Source organism: Amphiprion ocellaris, chromosome 18 (genome assembly GCF_022539595.1).
Source record: "Amphiprion ocellaris isolate individual 3 ecotype Okinawa chromosome 18, ASM2253959v1, whole genome shotgun sequence".
NCBI classification, from domain to species: Eukaryota; Metazoa; Chordata; class Actinopteri; family Pomacentridae; genus Amphiprion; species Amphiprion ocellaris.
The window spans coordinates 1,683,888-1,690,476 of NC_072783.1; the positions used below are offsets into that span (position 1 = coordinate 1,683,888).

General features: G+C 39.6%; 1 long non-coding RNA gene across 1 annotated transcript; it reads right to left on the reverse strand.

The window, feature by feature from the left end:
- Positions 1-2,627: 2,627 nt before the first annotated feature.
- Positions 2,628-4,694, reverse strand: LOC129347454 (uncharacterized). The gene is made up of 2 exons (XR_008599566.1): positions 4,378-4,694; positions 2,628-4,267 (listed from the first exon to the last, which is right to left on the reverse strand). It is a non-coding gene; the product is annotated as an uncharacterized LOC129347454 (long non-coding RNA).
- Between the last annotated feature and the right edge of the window lie 1,895 nt (positions 4,695-6,589).

Consider the following 6,589-nt stretch of genomic DNA (forward strand, 5'->3'; position numbering starts at 1 on the left):
TTCTGATTTCTGCACTTTAATTGCTCCACTTCTTCACACGACAGGACACCATTTAAATAAAGTCTAATTGTCAACAAACCCATTGTTTGGATTGAAACCAACACCTCCAAACCCTTACATAAATGAAGAAATACATAATTCACTCACAAAGACCACACCGTGATAGATGAAAGTATTGAATATCAGGATCCAAGGGAAGGAGATGGATTTAAAGGTGGAGACAGATGAAGATCTCCAGACATGAAGGAACCAGAGAGTGAGTTTATATGTATGAATGATCTCTTCCTACTTCAAATAACTGCTGTATATAAAGTCTGGACTTATTCTACGTTTGTTTTCTCAACAACAAGTCTGATATGTTTTTGTTAATGCTTTCTCAGCTCTCTATACTCCTGATGGTTTCTGCTGAAGACAAATCATGGCAAATTTTATTTCTTCTTCATTCTACAAATGCTGATCTAACAATGCAGATGAGAAAGACTAACCCTCTGTTTCTGCAGAAACTTCCTCAGCTATGACCACTCCTGATCAATCAACATTTACCCATGTTGAAATACGCCACGTTATCAAAGTTAATGATGCCCAAACTGCAATTTCCTTACGAGTTTTGCCATTTTCTGCGATTGAGGAGCCCAGAATTAAACCCTCCTGTTGTCCTCATTTACAGACACCAAAAAATATTGTTTCCTTGTCTGAAAAAAAATCCAAAAATTCAGCAAAAAAATTCCCCAAATTTCTGAAAATTTGCAAAACCTTCAGGAAGAATATTCCAATAATTCCTTAAAAGTTTCCCTTAAAAGTTTTATTTAAAAAAAATAAATAAATCCCCCAAATTTGGCAAGAGCATTCTTGTAAATATTTTCAAAAAATGAGTAAAAATCTTCCAAAAAGATCCTAAAAATATCTGAAGTGATTCCATACATATCAGTAAAACTTCTGATATATTCTTTAAGAACATTCACATAAAAATCGATTTTTTGTTAATGTTCTTAAATATTTTTAACATTTCTTTTTTCCACCAAAAAAATGTTCAAAGATTTCCCAAAAATGTTGAAAATGTGGACATCAGAAGTTTCACTGTGAAAATATTGTTTTTCTACGTTTTCAAACTTTAAAACGGGTCAATTTTGACCCCCAGGACGACACGAGGGTTAAGAGATCTGTGACAGTGACTGACAGCTAACAGGAATCTGGAAAGACTGAAAAGCAAACGTAAACCAGTTAGTGCAGAGATGGTCTCCATGCTGACTGCTGCTGATGAGCTGCATTAGTCAGCGAGATGATGAATGAACGCTGCCACCTAGCAACACATTGGATTAAACCATGTGGGGGATGAATCTGGCCGAAGCCCTGGTGGTGTCTCCGTCTCCCACCCACCAAAGTTCATCCAGTCCCATCAAAGCCTTGTGCGGTCAGAGGGAGCATGTTCTCCTTCCTGCTTTCACCATTTTACGAGCCACCGCAGTACATTTCCCACGTCTAATCGCACCGCATGTCACTCCTCCCTGCCTCCTTTTTCCTGCCTCCTGTCCTCCTCTGTCACCGGCCGGCTCGACGCTCCAAGAGTCTGGCTAATGTTTTAAATGTTCGGTTAAATACTCGGGTTAAGGCAGCTGCTCTCGGGGAGGAGAAGGCATTCATTATTTACACAGAGAGGATTCTTGGGAGGAGAGGGGGAGCAGCACAACAACACATTAGTCTGATCACACGGGGATCTTCCATCTTGTTGAGAAGCAGCGTTTTGTAATGCGTCACGGTGGGATGTTTTAATGCAGCTCAGAGGAAAATGTATTGGGCGCGGTTTGTGTTGCAGGGAGGTGGGCGGCCTGTGATGGATAAAGGTGAAACGGAAATAAACACGTCTGAAATAAAGCAGCTCCTGTCTGCTCAAGAGTCTCCTGCTAGATGATGGACAGGCTCAGGGTTGGTTTGCTGTGGAAATGCGGCATCGACTTGGCTTCTCTACAGGAAACGGCTCTGAATTATGTCTCAGATGCATCACAGACTGTAATATTTCACATTATATCATTATATTTTACCAGGGTTGGGAAGTAACGGAATATATGGAATGATGTCACATAATTGGGACACACAAAACACAGATTACGCTTTAGTAAAAGTCATCTTTGTGACATTTCTCGTGTCTATTTGCTATTAAGGTAATCCAACAGTAAGTGAACATACTTCAGTTATGTTATTTCCATATTGTGATATTTGGGTTTGGTTGCCGACTAAATTTTAACAGGAAGTAACTATCAGAATACATTTTTAGAACCAACCTTCCCAAACCAGTACATTATAAACCCTAGATTCTATGCTCTAAACCCCTTGAAATCCCATAAAACTTGAAGTCAGGTTTCAAATTCATCTTTCTTCAAAGAAAATGGCAGAATTACACCATTTGACACCATTACCATCAAGATAAACACCCAGATCTAAAGCTTTCGGATAACAAAACAAAGTGTATCCACCAGAGTCCATGCTTCCACAGCAAAACCAAGAAGCTATGAGTGACTCAGCTGTGACCAAAATTTTAAAAGAAATGTCTGACTTTTCGGTTGAACTGCAGGCTGTGTGTACACAAAGCATACAGAAGACAAGTATGGAAGCAAATTAAACAGACAGAGCAAAATAAAACAAGCTTTATAAATAGCATTAATGCAGCATGGCTCAAAAACAGCATGCAGAGAAGCAATCTGTTGTTGGAAGATACATTCAGCACAATGAAACATCTACTAATAGAGCTGGTAGAGTGGAGAGTGTAACAAAGCAAAAATATCTACAGCATGTAAAGCCATCTTTTTTCCAGTATTTGTAACCCCTTTGGGCAGTTAGAAAAAGAGTTCAGAGGGTTAATACATACAGGGAGGTATGCAGCATGCCGTGAAGCTCAACTCTGAGTGTTTGGGTCACCTGGTTAACCAGTAATCCTGGATAACCAGCATCAAAACTGCATCATAAAAGCACCGTTTTATGACCAACAAAGTATCTGTACACTTTTACAACAGTAGGATAAGACAAACAGTAATGCCAGAATTAGATCCAAATATTAAAATTAAAGGCCATAATGTGGACTGGAACAGATATAATCCAAAGTGACATTTTTGGGCTTCTTTGTCTCATTGTAAACCAGCTATTAGTGATACACTTAAATACTGCTAAACGCTGCTGCCAAAGCACAGACTTAATCTACCTCTGGCATGATTACTGTGGCAATAAAAGTAGTTTATCTACAAAAATGTTTCTCCTCTGAGACTGTATTTAACCCTCCTGTTGTCTTCATTTACAGGCACCAAAAAATATTGTTTCCTTGTCTGAAAAAAATCCAAAAATTCAGCAGAAAATTCCCCAAATTTATGAAAATTTGCAAAACCTTCAGGAAGAAAATTCTAATAATTCCTTAAAAGTTGCATTTTTTAAAAAAAATCCCCCAAATTTGTCAAGAAAATTCTTGTAAATATTTTCAAAAAATGACTAAAAATCTGCCAAAAAAATCCTAAAAACATCTAAAGTGATTACAGATATATCAGCACAAATTCTAAGATTTTCTTTAAGAAATCCAGTGAAATTCGCTGGATTTTGGTTGATTTTTTTTGTGAATGTTCTCAAGAAACACTTTTAACATTTCTTTTTTCCCACCAAAAAATGTTCAAAGAAGTTTCACTGTGAAATTTTTTTTCTCCACATTTTCAAACTTTAAAACGGGTCAATTTTGACCCGCAGGACAACACGAGGGTTAATACTTCTCCATGTCAGTTTCCCAGTTATCATACTGGTCAGTTAGCAGACTGATGACAGGTTTGGATTTGAACTGATATGACTTTTCTCCCTTTGTGATACAGAGCAGCACGTCTAATGGCCAAAAAACTGAAAAAGTCTCACTGAAAGAGGAGAGCATTCTAAATCTCCAACGGTTGTGTTGACAAGTGAGGTATTTCAATTAAATGCAAAGGTTGCGACAGAGAAAATAAGCCAGCGTAGCGACAAATCGCCTTGCAACATTCTGCTTGTTAAACTGTTTTTCTGCTCCTCCTAGTTGAAGGTTAACGGCCGCATGCTTGTCCTGCACTTGTTTTCCAGCCCGTTCTTGGAATTCCAATAAAAGTCATCACATTTTCTGTCTGTGCTCAGTATCCTGTGTTTGGACAGAAAAGGAGAGGACCCGCTGAGATCTCTTTCACTAACAGATGGGAACTTGTGGGTCCATTAGGCTGAGGAGCACGCTTCAGCAGCTTCAGTCAAGAACGCCACAGAATCCATTGATTCTCTGGTGAAAAGCAAATTACAATCCAGACATCCAGTTTACAATTCTTAGGAACTTGCCGGGAAAGACACCCCGTTTATGTAATAGCATTTTTGCTGAGAGCTTTTACTCACAATGTGGTTTGAGAGCAGAAAGATGATGGATGAGCTGCACAGTCGCCACCTGTGCTTCCACAAACAGGACGAAAATCGATCTGCTTCAGATTAAAAGTCCATCCGTTAGTGCATACACAATTAAGTTTGTGGCATTTTCCTGCTGTAGTTTGCCGTTGTTGATCCAGGTTGTACCTCACGCCCTGCAGAGGACCCCAGCAGGCCTGAATCAACCTCATGCCCCGACTCCCCCACCTCTGCTGGCCGGTAATGGGGGAGTAATGGGGCAGAAACTGGAAGACTGTCTGGTAGGTAAAAGTACCAACAGAGCTGTGCAGGAGGGTTGAACATGCACTTAAACAAATGAGATTGTGTGAAGTGTTGCTCAACACGTCTGAAAGCAGAAGAGTCTCGTCCCACTCCCAGCTCATTACATCTGGCCCCCTGGTGTCCCATTTGAATGCACTGCACCTGACTATTCGGATCTCAAAATTAATATCCGGATACCACCGTCGGGACCGAATATCTGGATATTCGGGTCCAGCCCTAGTAATTTCCGACTATATATGTACAAAACCTCTGTACTATACTGTAGCCTATATGTGTCCAGGATGGTTATTTCTGTTGCACAGTGCGCTCACTTCCACTTTTGATGCTGTAACGCGCATGCCTAGTGCGGAATCCGATTATTCGATTAATCATCAGAATAATGGATAGAATACTCGATTACTGAAATAATCGATAGCTGCAGCCCTACGATACATCTATTGACATTGACACATAGCATCTTTGTGTATCTGAGATACCAGCAGCTACAAAAATGGTATTATTTAATGGCCATACTTCTTCCAGGCTGCTAGAATCTGCAATATTTCCCACCGTATTCACCTCAAACTAAACATTTACTTTCAAAAACTCCCTTTTTATCCGCTATGATTATGTTCATGTCAACAGAACTTTTCAAGAATGAGATTTTCAAAACCACACTCAAGCATTCTCTCAACAGAAGTTGCTACAGTTCAAACTTCTATCACAGTTTTACAGGTGCAGAAAACTTCCCACACCTCTCACTGGCTCTTTTTAGAATGTACGTCTGCATAAATAACACATAATGTAGAGATCAGTGAAACAGCCAGTGTGTTCTAGGTTTACGTAGAAGTATGTGCACACATTTACAGCTAGTTTGACAAATCCAGTCAGTCAAAATCTCTCATCTTACAGTTGTAGTAGTCAGTCAAAAGCCTCTTGGAAAGGGGCAAAGGCAATGAATAGTAAAATACAAGCATTCCAAACACACAAAGTGTATTTTCTGGAGGTGATGCACCAAAAAGTAATGAATAGGTGCATAAGAATGGAGTTGAAATGCTAATTTTTTAATCATTGCACACTGGTCAGCCTGCTAGTTATAATGAAAACATCCAACATCAGGAAGGTGTGGAAACAAAGGTTTTCAGTTTGTTTCCTTTGATAACCAATATTTCAACAAAAAAAGTAAAGAAAACCAACCATTTCTGTTTTTTATCACTGCAATAGTACACCAACAGACTGCTCTTTAAGGCAGTGAATCATTAAAACAGAAACTTCACCCCAGTTTCTAAAACTCTGGATTAACATCCTCTAAACGTTGTTTGATGCTCAAACATATACTGCAGTCTCCAGAAGCTGCAAGAAGTAGTGAGTCGGTACATTTAAAAAAAAAAAAAAAACATCCACTGTGCTGATGAGTGACATCAGATTAAAGCAATATTTATTCCGATTCAGAAGCCAGACAAATCTATGCAAATGACGGCTCAGTGCAGAAGTGATATGCAGGTGTGTCTCTGAGCTCACAACTCTTCAAACCCTGAAGTAGACGAGCAGCAGGAAAGCATCCGTCAGCGAACAATAAGAGGATGAGGCTGCAGCCGGCACGTGATCCCCAGAACTGGATGACTGGAGAGCAGGGAAAGATTGCAGCACATTGCAGTTTGTGTTGCAGTTTGCTGGTGGCAGGGTCGCAAATTGGCAAGAAACAGCCTGAATCCTGGAAATCATCCTGCCTGAAACCAGCAGTACAGTGAAAGCTGCTGCTAGTGGTGGTTCAGGTATTCTATCACATTTTAGACCCGTTAGTGTAACCTGTTTCTATGAAAATAGTACTTTGAGATTATCGTGATAGTGTCTTCATGACTGCTGCCTTTTTCAGATCAGTATGTCCGTTAGAATAATAGATCCTATGAAGAAAGTTATGTCT